Consider the following 15,516-nt stretch of genomic DNA (forward strand, 5'->3'; position numbering starts at 1 on the left):
CAACTATGAGAGACGGAATCTAAAACAAAAATCCAGAAAATCACATTGTATGATTTTTAAGTAATTAATTTGCATTTTATTGCATGACATAAGTATTTGATACATCAGAAAAGCAGAACTTAATATTTGGTACAGAAACCTTTGTTTGCAATTACAGAGATCATACGTTTCCTGTAGTTCTTGACTAGGTTTGCACACACTGCAGCAGGGATTTTGGCCCACTCCTCCCTACAGATCTTCTCCAGATCCTTCAGGTTTCGGGGCTGTCGCTGGGCAATACGGACTTTCAGCTCCCTCCAAAGATTTTCTATTGGGTTCAGGTCTGGAGACTGGCTAGGCCACTCCAGGACCTTGAGATGCTTCTTACGGAGCCACTCCTTAGTTGCCATGGCTGTGTGCTTCGTGTCGTTGTCATGCTGGAAGACCCAGCCACGACCCATCTTCAATGCTCTTACTGAGGGAAGGAGGTTGTTGGCCAAGATCTCGCGATACATGGCCCCATCCATCCTCCCCTCAATACGGTGCAGTCGTCCTGTCCCCTTTGCAGAAAAGCATCCCCAAAGAATGATGTTTCCACCTCCATGCTTCACGGTTGGGATGGTGTTCTTGGGGTTGTACTCATACTTCTTCTTCCTCCAAACACGGCGAGTGGAGTTAGACCAAAAAGCTCTATTTTTGTCTCATCAGACCACATGACCTTCTCCCATTCCTCCTCTGGATCATCCAGATGGTCATTGGCAAACTTCAGACAGGCCTGGACATGCACTGGCTTAAGCAGGGGGACCTTGCGTGCGCTGCAGGATTTTAATCCATGACGGCGTAGTGTGTTACTAATGGTTTTCTTTGAGACTGTGGTCCCAGCTCTCTTCAGGTCATTGACCAGGTCCTGCCGTGTAGTTCTGGGCTGATCCCTCACCTTCCTCATGATCATTGATGCCCCACGAGGTGAAATCTTGCATGGAGCCCCAGACCGAGGGTGATTGACCGTCATCTTGAACTTCTTCCATTTTCTAATAATTGCGCCAACAGTTGTTTCCTTCTCACCAAGCTGCTTGCCTATTGTCCTGTAGCCCATCCCAGCCTTGTGCAGGTCTACAATTTTATCCCTGATGTCCTTACACAGCTCTCTGGTCTTGGCCATTGTGGAGAGGTTGGAATCTGTTTGATTGTGTGTGGACAGGTGTCTTTTATACAGGTAACGAGTTCAAACAGGTGCAGTTAATACAGGTAATGAGTGGAGAACAGGAGGGCTTCTTAAAGAAAAACTAACAGGTCCGTGAGAGCCGGAATTCTTACTGGTTGGTAGGTGATCAAATACTTATGTCATGCAATAAAATGCAAATTAATTATTTAAAAATCATACAATGTGATTTTCTGGATTTTTGTTTTAGATTCCGTCTCTCACAGTTGAAGTGTACCTATGATAAAAATTACAGACCTCTACATGCTTTGTAAGTAGGAAAACCTGCAAAATCGGCAGTGTATCAAATACTTGTTCTCCCCACTGTATATACAAAATATATATATATTTATATATAAATAAATGGTGGGACCAACAGCAATAATAATAGTAGTAGTGGACATGGGATTACCATTAACAACAACAATATTAATCAGAACAACAATACATTAAAGCAACAGTAGTAGACCAGTCTCAACATGACTGAGAAGACACATGACCTGGTATGAAAGACAAAACAAAACTAAGCTAAATGGGAAATATTATCAACATTACTTTGCACTTTCACTGGCTGTCCCTCAGGTTGTGGCAGGAGGACACATATTTGGCTGCCAAAACTGCACATTTTGGCTTTTCACCCAATAAATATTTGATCTTTTATAGTTTCAAATTCTTTGTATTGAATTATAATTTTGGGAAAGAAATATTCTCTTAGGTCTGAGTATTTGTCACAGTGTAATAGGAAATGCAGCTCTGTTTCTACCTCTCAGCCTGTCCTCTCTGGGCAGCCATGTTTGTCTGTGACGACCGGTCTCTATAGCCAGACTGTGCTCTCTCTCTCTCTCTCTCTCTCTCTCTCTCTCTCTCTCTCTCTCTCTCTCTCTCTCTCTCTCTCTCTCTCTCTCTCTCTCTCTCTCTCTCAATTCAATTCAATTCAATTGACTTTATTGACATGGCAAGTTATTATTACTTACATTGTCAAAGTATACATATCGAAAAATTTAAATAAAATATATATGTATATATATACACAAAATATATATATATTTATATATAAATAAATGGTGGGACTAACAGTAATAATAATAGTAGTAGTGGACATGGGATTACCATTAATAACAGCTACAACAACAATATTAATCAGAACAACAATACATTAAAGCAACAGTAGTAGACCAGTGTCAACATGACTGAGAAGACACATGACCTGGTACGAAAGACAAAACAAAACTAAGCTAAATGGGAAATATTATCAACATTACTTTGCATTTTTCACTGGCTGTCCCTCAGGCTGTGGCAGGAGGACACATATTTGGCTGCCAAAACTGCACATTTTGGCTTTTCACCCAACAAATATTTGAATTTTTCTTCATCTTTTATAGTTTCAAATTCTTTGTATTGAATTATAATTTTGGGAAAGAAATATGCTCTTAGGTCTGAGTATTTGTCACAGTGTAGTAGGAAATGCACTTCTGTCTCTACCTCTCCCCTGGAGCAGAGTGAGCACAGCCTGTCCTCCCTGGGCAGCCAGGTTTGTCTGTGACGACCGGTCTCTATAGCCAGACTGTGCTCACTGAGTCTGTACCTAGTCAATGTTTTCCTCAGTTTTCTATCAGTCACAGTGGTCAGATAGTCTGCCACCATGTACTGTCTGTTTAGAGCCAAATAGCATTGAAGTTTACTTTGATTTTTTGTGGTGTCTTTCCAATAGGTTATATATTTTTCTTTTTGTTTTGTGATGATTTGGTTGGGCCAGATTTTCTGAGGGCTGTCCCGAGGCTCTATGGGGTTGGTTTGGGTTGGTGAACTGAGCCTCAGAACCAGCTGGCTGAGGGGACTCTTCTCTGGTTTCATCTCTTGACATTGTAGAGCTGTGTGATGGAATGTTTTAGGGTCACTTGTTTTTAGATGGTTGTAAAATTTGATGGCTCTTTTTTCTATTCGAATGAGGAGGGGATATTGGCCCAATTCTGCCCTACATGCGTTATTTGGAGTTTTTCTTTGTACTTGCAATACAGTCTTGCAAAACTCTGCATGCAATACTTCAATTGGATGTTTGTCCCATTTAGTAAATTCATTATTAGAGAGTGGACCCCATACTTCACTGCCATATAGAGCAATTGGTTCTATAACTGATTGAAAAATTTTGAGCCAGATTCTAATTGGAATTTCAATTTTGATGTTCCTTTTAATGGCATAGAATGCTCTTCTTGCTTTGTCTCAGCTCATTCACAGCCATGTGAAAGCTACCTGTGTTGCTGATATTTAGTCCTAGATATGTGTAGTTTTTGGTGTGTTCTAATAGAACTGTGTCCAAATAGAATTTATATTTGTCATCCTTATTTCCGGACCTTTTTTGGAATATCATTATATTTGTTTTTTTTAGATTAACGGTCAGAGCCCAAGTCTGACAGAACCTGTGAAGATGATCTAGGTGTTGCTGTAACCCCTCTTTAGTGGGAGACAGCAGCACCAGGTCATCTGCGTACAGCAGACACTTGATTTCAGTGTTGTGTAGGGTGATACCAGGTGCTGTCGATTCTTCTAATGTTTTTGCCAATTCATTCATGTAGATGTTAAATAATGTTGGACTTATTGGGCAGCCCTGTTTCACTCCCCGCCCCTGAGAGAAGAAGTCTGTTTGCTTGTTGCCAATTTTAACCGCACATTTGTTTTTAGTGTACATTGATTTAATAAAATCATATGTTTTCCCTCCAATACCACTTTCTATTAGTTTATAAAAAAGACCTTCGTGCCAAATTGAATCAAATGCTTTCTTGAAATCTACAAAACACGAGTAGATTTTGCCTTTGTTTTGGTTAACTTGTTTATCAATTAGAGTGTGGAGGGTGTAAATGTGGTCTGTTGTACGATAATTTTTTAGAAATCCAATCTGGCTTCTGCTCAGGACGTTGTGTTCGTCAAGGAAATTATGTAGTCTGCTATTTATAATACTGCAGAGAATTTTCCCCAAGTTGCTGTTAACGCATATTCCTCTGTAATTATTTGGGTCAAATTTGTCTCCATTTTTATAGATTGGTGTGATCAGTCCCTGGTTCCAAATATCGGGGAAAATACCTGCAGTGAGGATAATGTTGAAGAGTTTGAGTATAGCCAATTTGAATTTGTGGTCTGTATATTTGATCATTTCATTTAAAATCCCATCAGCACCACAGGCCTTTTTGGGTTGGAGATTGCATATTTTTTCCAATAATTCTTCTTCTGTAATTGGGGTATCCACAGGATTCTGATAGTCTTTGACTGCTAATTCAAGGATTTGTAATTTTTCTTGTATATCTTTTTGTTCTGGGCTCTTTGTTATATTGCTGTAGAGGTTTGCAAAGTGATTTCTCCACATATCCCCATTTTGGATAGCCAACTCCTCATGATGAGGTTTGTTTAATTTATTCCAATTCTCCCAGAAGTGGTTTGATTCTATGGATTCCTCAATTCCATCCAGCTGATTTCTAATGTGCTGTTCCTTTTTTGTTCTTAGGGTGCGTTTGTATTGCTTCAGTGTTTCCCCATATTGAAGGCGTATATTTTTGTTGTCTGGTTCTCTGTGTTTTTGATTAGATATATTTCTCAATGACTTTCTTAGATTTTTGCAATCATTATCAAACCATTTTTCATTATCTGTTATTTTTGGTTTGCTCTTATGCTTCTTTAGATTAGCCAAGGAGGCTAATTTGTCAAATATAAAGTTTATGTTCCTAACGGCCAAATTTACACCTTCATTGCTGAAGGAGAATGTTAAGGCTAAAAAGTTGTCCAGGAGAGATTGTATTTTTTGGCTACTAATTGCTTTTTGGTAGATGTCTGTACTGTTTGCACTCCATCTATAGGCTTGTTTAGTACCATGTAATTTATTGGGCCATGATGCTTCATGGTTGGGTTCTGCTCTTCTCAGATACACTGTGATTTTACTGTGGTCTGAGAGAGGTGTTAGTGGGCTGACTGTGAAGGCTCTGAGAGACTCTGGGTTTAGGTCGGTGAGGAAGTAGTCTACAGTGCTGCTGCCAAGGGATGAGCTGTAGGTGTACCTACCAAAAGAGTCTCCTCTCAGCCTGCCATTGACTATGTACAGACCCAGTGTTCGACAGAGCCTCAGGAGCTGTAATCCATTTTTGTTTTTCACTTTGTCATAGTTGTTTCTGTGGGGGTATGTGGGGAGGGAAAGGTTATTGCTTCCTGGTAGGTGTTTATCCCCATGACTGTTAATAGTGTCTTGTTCTTCTGCTATTCTAGCATTCAGGTCTCCACAGACCAGTACGTTGCCTTGGGCCTGAAAGTGACTAATCTCTCCCTCTAGAATGGAGAAGCTCTCTTCGTTGAAGTAGGGTGACTCTGAGGGGGGAATGTATGTGGCACAGAGGAAGACGTTTTTATCTGTCAAGATAGCCTCCTTGTTGATTTTTAACCAGATAAAGAATTCTCCTGTTTTGATCAATTCGATTGAATTAATTAGTTCAGATTTATACCATATTAGCATTCCCCCTGAGTCTCTGCCCTGTTTGATTCCTTTTAATTTAGTGGATGGTATGATTATCTCCCTATAACCTAGTGGACAGCCAGTGGAAACATCACCTCTGCACCATGTTTCCTGTAGTACTAAAATATCAACATCATCAATTTCTTTCAGGAAGTCTGGGTTTCTGCTCTTTAGCCCAAAAGCAGAGGACTTCAATCCTTGTATATTCCAACATGCAACGTAAAAAGACTTCATAACTTTTTTTTTTCTCTTTTCTTTACCTTTCAAAATGAGACAAACACTCACAATCCAAGAAGAACCATTAAAATAGGATTTTTCAATTAAAGTAAACTCTTATTTTGCAAATGTGATTTGTTTATCATTTAAGATAGAATTTGTGTCATGCCACTTGGGTGGATGTAGTGTGAGAATGGTGGAGTTCTTGTGCTCATCTTACCATGACCCTCGGCCCATCACATGTGAGCATAGTAGACTCAGCATTTGTTTAATGTCACTCATTTGGTTGGTGGGGGCTGGGCCAGTTGCTCCTCTCACAGCCTGTGCGTAGCTCTGCCTGCTGGGCTGTGGCTCCTCCAGGTGTGGGTCTGCGGTGGGGAGGAGGGGGGTGGTAGGCCTCATCTGGGTGGCTCTGAAGCTGGGCTGGGGTGGTCTGTGCTGCGCTGGCTGTGGTGGGCATTGAGGTTGGTGGTGCTGTGGTCGTGGCTGGGGGGTCCAGGGTGCTGGTCCGGGATGTTGTCTTGGTGATCTCGGCGGGGTGGAGATTGCTCCGCTGTTCCTGGGTGGAGAGGTCGGGCTGCGGTTTAGAGCGACGTCCTTGAGAGTCTTGGCAAGGATGGGGACTGTCTCCCTGTACAGGTGAACATGGTCATAGAGACAGTCCAGATCGAGGGTGGGATGGTGGGCCAGGTGTACATTGGGTCGCAGGGCACAGTCCCGGGATAGGCTGGCATTTATTCTTTGGATTGTGGCAGGGTGGAAGTCCCTCCTCTGTAGAAGGGTTGACACTATGATTCTTGAGTTGGGGAAGATTGCGGAGGCCTTCTCAATCACTCCGCGTAGTGAAGTCGCCACCCTCTCCTGCTGAGCACGCAGGTCGTTGCTTCCGGTATGTATGATTATGTGGCTTGGCGACCCGAGATGGTTCTTATCAAGCAGCTCCATGGCACTTTGCGTTGTTGGGCACCACACCTTTCTCGTTTTGTGTCTAGGGAAAAGTTTCTTCTCCTGAACATACTTCCCATTTGAGTCCATTAACAGGACGATGTCAGCCAGTGTTTCTTCTGGACTGGGGGGGGCAGAGGGGGGGCTGGTGGGTGTTGGAGCTGGGGTGTGGCTGGTCTGTGTGGGTGCCACTGTCAGTGGGAGGCTGTTCTGTGGGTTGGGGAGGAGGGGTGCAGCAGCCAGGGCTGGGGAAGTCTGGCTGGTTGAGCTGGGCTCCTCTGCTGTGTGAGGGCAGGTCATAGGGTGGTGATCTATCTGCTCCTGCAGCCTGTCCTCTGCTCTCTTTCTCTCCTGCAGCTCCTCTCTTAGTGCGGTCAGCTCCTTATTGCTGCTCTGCCTGTCTTTTTGGAGCTCTCTCACCTCCTTTGTTAGATCAGCCAGCTCTCTCTTGAGTCCGTCTCTCTCTTGCTGAACCTCTTTCAGCTGTGTTGCAAGGCTGCTGTCCTGCTCTGTCCTCACCTTGGTTAGGAGCTCCTCTAAGGTGTGGTTGTCTGGTTGCTGTTTGCTCACGCTCTCCCTGAGCAGGACCACCTCCCCCTCCAGTTTGGTGAACTCATCCCTCATGGCAGCCATGGTGGTGAGGAGGGCCTGAGCCTGCTCTGCACTGAGGGGGTCGCTCTCCTCCTGGGGCGTGTCCTCCACTATGGTGGAAAGAGAGGTGCTGGATGTGCCTTTTTGGGTGGGGAGGGTAGGGGTGAGGGTGGAGTTTGTGTTGTGGGAGGGCATGTCACTGGTGGTGTCCTTCTCTCTCTCCGCTCTCTCTTTAATGGTCTGAAAGTCTGTTTCAAACAGCCTGATGTTACCTTGCACCATGACAGTCCCAGTCTTGTAGAGGTTGATTGTTATCATGGTGCTGTCAGGGTCGTCTGTCTCTTTGATTTTCAGCTTCCACCCATTACAGATTCCCTCTTTCTTTATGCATGGGTAGTGAGAGCAGACTGCTGAGCGCCATGCATTTGGCTGGTCAGTGAGGAAGATGAGATTACTCACGTCACCGTTTTTGTAGAGGTCTGCAAAAAGGGTTTCTGGCCTCTTCTCTAGTAGTTTCTGTTTGAAAGCTTTCCTCATTGTGTCATTTTTGACCTTTTTTGGGTAGAGAATGGATTCTGCGCTGAGGGGGAGTGGGGACATGGTGTCTGTGCGCTCTGCTACTACCGCTACTGCTGCGCTGTTCTGCTGCCCCGTTGCCATGGCAACCGATTTGTTCGTCTGCTGTTCGCGCTACTTTCAAAAAACAGCAAAAATAGTGAAAAATCCTCACACAAAAGACTGAAGATATGTTTACAGTTAGTCCGTGCTCCTTTTTGTTTTACTCACTCAGTTTGGTCGTTTGATGTAGTTGTATTAACTGACCTTGCTAGTTTTGTTCTAGCTCGTTTCTTATGGCTAGCTTGTTAGTCTGCTGGCTGGGTCTTTGTTGTGTAGCTAGCTAGCTAGACTCAAAACTTCTTAACTTGAGGCGCCAAGTTACTTTTTTTTCTATTCTGAATGTATAGAGTTGTTGTTCATCACTTCTTGTCTGGAATTCTTCTTCGATTAGAGTGTTTATCTCATTCTAAAAACCAAAAAAATCAAATATGTATGTACAGTGGGGAGAACAAGTATTTGATACACTGCCAATTTTGCAGGTTTTCCTACTTACAAAACATGTAGAGGTCTGTCATTTTTATCATAGGTACACTTCAACTGTGAGAGACGGAATCTACAACAAAAATCCAGAAATCACATTGTATGATTTTTAAGTAATGAATTAGCATTTTATTGTATGACATAAGTATTTGATCACCTACCAACCAGTAAGAATTCCGGCTCTCACAGACCTGTTAGTTTTTCTATAAGAAGCACTCCTGTTCTCCACTCATTACCTGTATTAACTGCACCTCTTTGAACTCGTTACCTGTATAAAAGACACCTGTCCACACACTCAATCAAACAGACTCCAACCTCTCCACAATGGCCAAGACCAGAGAGCTGTGTAAGGACATCAGGGATAAAATTGTAGACCTGCACAAGGCTGGGATGGGCTACAGGACAATAGGCAAGTAGCTTGGTGAGAAGGCAACAACTGTTGGCGCAATTATTAGAAAATGGAAGAAGTTCAAGATGACGGTCAATCACCCTCGGTCTGGGGCTCCATGCAAGATCTCACCTCGTGGGGCATCAATGATCATGAGGAAGGTGAGGGATCAGCCCAGAACTACACGGCAGGACCTGGTCAATGACCTGAAGAGAGCTGGGACCACAGTCTCAAAGAAAACCATTAGTAACACATTACGCCGTCATGGATTAGAATACTGCAGCGCACGCAAGGTCCCCCTGCTCAAGCCAGCGCATGTCCAGGCCCGTCTGAAGTTTGCCAATGACCATCTGGATGATCCAGAGGAGGAATGGGTGAAGGTCATGTGGTCTGATGAGACAAAAATAGAGCTTTTTGGTCTAAACTCCACTCGCCGTGTTTGGAGGAAGAAGAAGGATGAGTACAGCCCCAAGAACACCATCCCAATCGTGAAGCATGGAGGTGGAAACATCATTCTTTGGGGATGCTTTTCTGCAAAGGGGACAGGACGACTGCACCGTATTGAGGGGAGGATGGATGGGGCCATGTATCGCGAGATCTTGGCCAACAACCTCCTTCCCTCAGTAAGAGAATTGAAGATGGGTCGTGGCTGGGTCTTCCAGCATGACAACGACCCGCAACACACAGCCAGGGCAACTAAGGAGTGGCTCCGTAAGAAGCATCTCAAGGTCCCGGAGTGGCCTAGCCAGTCTCCAGACCTGAACCCAATAGAAAATCTTTGGAGGGAGCTGAAAGTCCGTATTGCCCAGCGACAGCCCCGAAACCTGAAGGATCTGGAGAAGGTCTGTATGGAGGAGTGGGCCAAAATCCCTGCTGCAGTGTGTGCAAACCTGGTCAAGAACTACAGGAAACGTATGATCTCTGTAATTGCAAACAAAGGTTTCTGTACTAAATATTAAGTTCTGCTTTTCTGATGTATCAAATACTTATGTCATGCAATAAAATGCTAATTAATTACTTAAAAATCATACAATGTGATTTTCTGGATTTTTGTTTTAGATTCCGTCTCTCACAGTTGAAGTGTACCTATGATAAAAATTACAGACCTCTACATGCTTTGTAAGTAGGAAAACCTGCAAAATCGGCAGTGTATCAAATACTTGTTCTCCCCACTGTATCTACCTCTATCATTGCAGTATCCCTGCACATTGTAAATATGGTATTGGAACTGACCCGTATATAGCTTCTTACTTTCTCGTGTTCTTCTTATTTCTTATTTAAAATGTCTTGTGTGTTCTGGTTCTACCTTATGATATTTTTAGTGCTACATTGATATTGATTACTGCATTGTTGGGTTTGGAGCTTTCAAGAAAGGCATTTCACTGTACTTGTGCCCATGACATTGAAACTTGGTGTGTACATCGAAGTTGTGTGTATGTGTGGGTCGATAATATATGTGTATTTGTGGGTGGGTGAAAGACATAGGTATGTATGTGTGTTTGTTTGTGTGTGTATATAATGTGTGTGTATGTGCTGAATGTGTCAGGGTTAATGTACTTAATGTGTGAGTGGGTGGGTTGTCTGACGTTGGTTGGAGAGGGGCGGTCACGGGCTCTTAGACATAAGTGTTTACATTGTTAACAGGTAATCACACAGCACCAATTACACTGGATACTCATACCATTCTAATTAAATATCAAACTGCTACGTACATAATTACACGACTGGTGATCCTATAGCTAATCATGTGATGAGTAAACTAAAGTAGAGACACGAGGACAGAATACGAGAGGGATAGAGAGAGAGAGAGAGAGAGAGAGAGAGAGAGAGAGAGAGAGAGGGAAAGAGAGAGAGAGAGACAGGGAAAGAGAGAGAGAGATAGAGAGAGAGAGAGAGCGAGGGAAAGAGACAAGGAAAGAGAGAGAGAGAGAGAGAGAGAGAGGGAAAGAGACAGGGAGAAAGAGAGAGAGAGAGAGGGAAAGAGAGAGAGAGAGAGAGAGAGAGAGAGAGAGAGAGAGAGAGAGAGAGAGAGAGAGAGAGAGAGAGAGAGAGAGAGAGAGAGTGACAGACACACACACACACACACACACACACTAGAGCAACGTGCTCCTCTCCTTCATTGGCATGCTACATTTGACTCTGAAAATCTCATTACTTTAATTACCATTTCTTTATGGAGAAATACATTAATTATGTGGATTCAGTTGGAGACGCCATTTAAACAGAGAGAGAGAGGGAGGCTTGGAACAGACTCATAACCCAGAAAACACTGATCTGCCTCAGACACCGCACTAACACAGCCACGAAATGAAGGGAAGAAAAGAGAAAAACAGGTTGTTTAGGCAAGAAGGCTCACATGGATATGAAAACCTGTCCTGAAAAGATGGACGGAGGGAAGAGGTCAGAGGGGGTATAAAAGAAACAGAATTTGAACAGAGAGAGAGAGGAGAGAGACACACACAAACAGAGACACGCAGCGAGAGAGAGTGAGACACATAAAGAAACAGAATTTGAACAGAGAGAGAGAGGAGAGAGACACACACAAACAGAGACACGCAGCGAGAGAGAGTGAGACACATAAAGAAACAGAATTTGAACAGAGAGAGAGAGGAGAGAGACACACACAAACAGAGACACGCAGCGAGAGAGTGAGACACATAAAGAAACAGAATTTGAACAGAGAGAGAGAGGAGAGAGACACACACAAACAGAGACACGCAGCGAGAGAGAGTGAGACACATAAAGAAACAGAATTTGAACAGAGAGAGAGAGGAGAGAGACACACACAAACAGAGACACGCAGCGAGAGAGAGTGAGACACATAAAGAAACAGAATTTGAACAGAGAGAGAGAGGAGAGAGACACACACAAACAGAGACACGCAGCGAGAGAGAGTGAGACACATAAAGAAACAGAATTTGAACAGAGAGAGAGAGGAGAGAGACACACACAAACAGAGACACGCAGCGAGAGAGAGTGAGACACATAAAGAAACAGAATTTGAACAGAGAGAGAGAGGAGAGAGACACACACAAACAGAGACACGCAGCGAGAGAGAGTGAGACACATAAAGAAACAGAATTTGAACAGAGAGAGAGAGGAGAGAGACACACACAAACAGACACGCAGCGAGAGAGAGTGAGACACATAAAGAAACAGAATTTGAACAGAGAGAGAGAGGAGAGAGACACACACAAACAGAGACACGCAGCGAGAGAGAGTGAGACACATAAAGAAACAGAATTTGAACAGAGAGAGAGAGGAGAGAGACACACACAAACAGAGACACGCAGCGAGAGAGAGTGAGACACATAGAGAAAGAGAATGAGTGCCACTGCCGGAAAAGGACAAAGAGGAAACACAATCACCATCAATCGCCATGGAGACCAGGAGAGGGCAGTAGGGAAAACCCAGCCTTTATCAGTACAGCAAAGACCAAGACAACACGTTATTACCACACACACACGGTGAGGGCGCAGATAGGAGAACCCACACACTCTCAACCCACACACTTCTTTAGACGCTACTTCCTGTGACCTGTGACACACACTTTCAGTGAAACATAAAATAATTGTCTTTATGCATGTATAGGTATTTTTGTGTGTGTGTGTGTGTGTGTGTGTGCATGGCTGTATAAGTGTGTTTAGGCACGTCTATCGTGATGAGTGTGCTTGGTGTCCGATATTCGATAATTGATGATTCACCATCTCATTGATGTGTGAGCATTGTCAACAGGTCTGTCTTTGTGACTGCTGCAGAGACAGCGACACCACAACTCATCTCAGGCAATACAGAGCGCCATCCATCAACTCCCTGAAGATCTCCAACATTGAAAAAGTTACTATAAGTATTTGCCTTCAAATGAATGCTGCAAATGATCAAGTTGAGGAGCTTGTAAAGTTAAGTGGATATGACTGTGTCTCTAGGCTTGTTTTACTACACTTATGTTCCAGTTTAATAGCTTAAATCAGGCATAATTTGCATGGAATTACCTAAGAAAACACAAATGTGAATACTGAGTGTACAAAACATAACACTACAAGGTGTGGAAAACGTTTTACAAGGATGCTGGCCCAAGTTGACTCCAATGCTTCCCACAGTTGTTTCAAGTTGGATGGATGTTATTTTGGTGGTGGACCATTCTTGACCCAGCAGCGTTGCAGTTCTTGACACACTCAAACTGGTGCGCCTGGCACCAACTATCATACCCTGTTCAAAGGCACTTCAAAGTTTTGTACACTCAGTGTATAGTAGTTTTGCACTGTAGTGCATGTTGTTTTGACTCTGGAGTTAATTTAAGATATACTGTATGTTCTATCACTCTGAAACACTAACACCATCCCACTGTAAGCCTGTGTATTAAGCTCACTACAAGCTCTACGCAGACACACGATTCGGAGTGTTGCAATGCCGTTTTTCGTCACAAAAGTGGTGGCTCCTTGTAATACGCTTCGGCATTCGACTAACTTTTTTTCAAACTGAAAATTGAGACATGCTGTATCATTCCTTTCACAGCCACGGGGGAGTGTTGTCGCTTGGTTCCTACCGTATAGACTATTCATCAAAGTAGCCTATTTTGCATCGATAACCAAATATAATCTCTGCGAATGTTCAAACAGTAAACCAAACAATAAGAATCCACCCAAAGAAGTATTTTGTTTAGAAGTAATAACTAGTGACTACAGGCGATTTTGAAAGGGTAGAGCCTGCTGTAGCCTACTAGGTAACCATGTAATGTTTTCTCCTTGATCAAAACATGATGAAGTTCTATGTTTAGATGATATGGGAATGAATCTCAAACTGGGATAATGTTTTAGCTTATACTGGCAAGAATAAGAACATATTTTTTTAAATTATAAATCAGATTGTTACACATGGAGATGAGGGAAGCTAAAAAGTCTAGCTAGCTTGCTATGTTTTTAGCCAGGCTAAAGGCAGCTAGCTAGTAGCAGCAAGGGAAGATGACTGATCCTGTCCGCTACTCCAAAAATCCCACTCAATCCATGTGCACGCACGCACATAGATCAACAGAGTGAAGCGTGTAGTAACCTTTAGCAGTGTGGGATTCTATGGATATAAGCCGTGCATGTGTGTCTGTCTCTGTGTGTGTGTGTGTGTGTGTGTGTGTGTGTGTGTGTGTGTGTGTGTGTGTGTGTGTGTGTGTGTGTGTGTGTGTGTGTGTGTGCACAGTGGGACTCCATGGATATAAACTTTGTGTGTAGCTTTATGTGTGAGGCAGAGATAGACGGTGCGTGCGGACCTGTGTGTATTAACACAGAGCGAGACTATGGATTTAAGATTTGTGATCAGTCATCCACAATCCCATTTCTGCTCGGCAGAGAAAAGGTTCGCTGGACTTTTCAGACGGCTTATTGCGGGTGAGTGACTGTGGGGAAACAGCAAATTAATAAATTACGAACGAAGCTGGAATGCTCGGATCATTGGGCTTTTCACCGTCAAGACTGCGGCTGCTGGGAGATTTGTAGGAGAGGAACGCAGTACTAGCAAATTGGTGACAAAGGTGAAAAAAAAGAAAACAAATGAAAATGAGAGATGCATAGAATGGAATTTCTCCCACATATCGATGTAGAGACTGCGGTTTAGAAAGTTGGTAGACCAAGACATGGAAAAGGCAATACGCGCAGGCGCACACACACACACACACACACACACACACACACACACACACACACACACACACACACACACACACACACACACACACACACACACACACACACACACACACACACACACACACACACTCCTGTGAGGTCCTGAATGCAAGGCTCTGCTGTCCTGTAGCCCAGGTAATTAGACTGACCAGCTGAACAGGAAGAATGGAGGGGTGAAGAGGTGAAAACATCAGCTGTAATATCCCCTCTTTATCTCTCCCAAACAGTTTCCAAAGATGTCCTTTTGCAGTGGGATGTGATGCTGATGATGCAAATGAGTTTGGCCTTGGCCTAGATAGGAATCAGCTGTGATTGTATTCCTTATCATGTAATAATAATAGATGCAAGGCCAAGTCCTTCTCTTCGCTTTACGCCTCACCCCAAAAGGAAGTGTTACCATGACAATGGGTGAGGTGAGGTGGACCGGCCTTCCAAAGGGCGTCTTCTAGATGCTGATATATGAAATGCCAAACACTGATACACTGATACCCTCAGTCTCTCCTGAACGTCTGCTTACAGAGAAGCAACATCCTTGTGTGTTTGAGCCTGTGAACATTCCTATAGAGGTTGAGTCCAAATAACCCCCTAGTGAGTGTGTCTCTGGCCCATAGCCTGGATTAATATATGGTGAATAGAGGGCCATCTGATACCCAGCCAGACTCATGCCATCTGAGATGTTTTATTAATCCATATCAAACTGAAATGAGAAAAGAGACATATAATTAGGAGCCACTTCCTGGATAGATCTATTACTGCCCCACTCCCCCTCCTCGCTTCCCAAGGAATACCAGGAATCCTTAATTAACTCCCAGGTACAGCACTCATTCATTATGGGAATGCTAACCATGTGTATGTGACCAATAACATTTGATTTGATTTGATTTGTCCCTGAATGTGTAATTCCAAAGTGGAGCACATTGTTAGGATACTT

The 15,516-nt window shown here is 43.4% G+C and overlaps 1 protein-coding gene across 5 annotated transcripts in view; it reads right to left on the reverse strand.

Annotated features, from left to right (window-relative positions):
* Positions 1 to 15,516, reverse strand: part of LOC139538660 (interleukin-1 receptor accessory protein-like 1) — a 366,089-nt gene that overhangs the window by 98,224 nt on the left and 252,349 nt on the right. The window lies entirely within an intron of this gene.

Source organism: Salvelinus alpinus, chromosome 14 (genome assembly GCF_045679555.1).
Source record: "Salvelinus alpinus chromosome 14, SLU_Salpinus.1, whole genome shotgun sequence".
Lineage (NCBI taxonomy): Eukaryota > Metazoa > Chordata > Actinopteri > Salmoniformes > Salmonidae > Salvelinus > Salvelinus alpinus.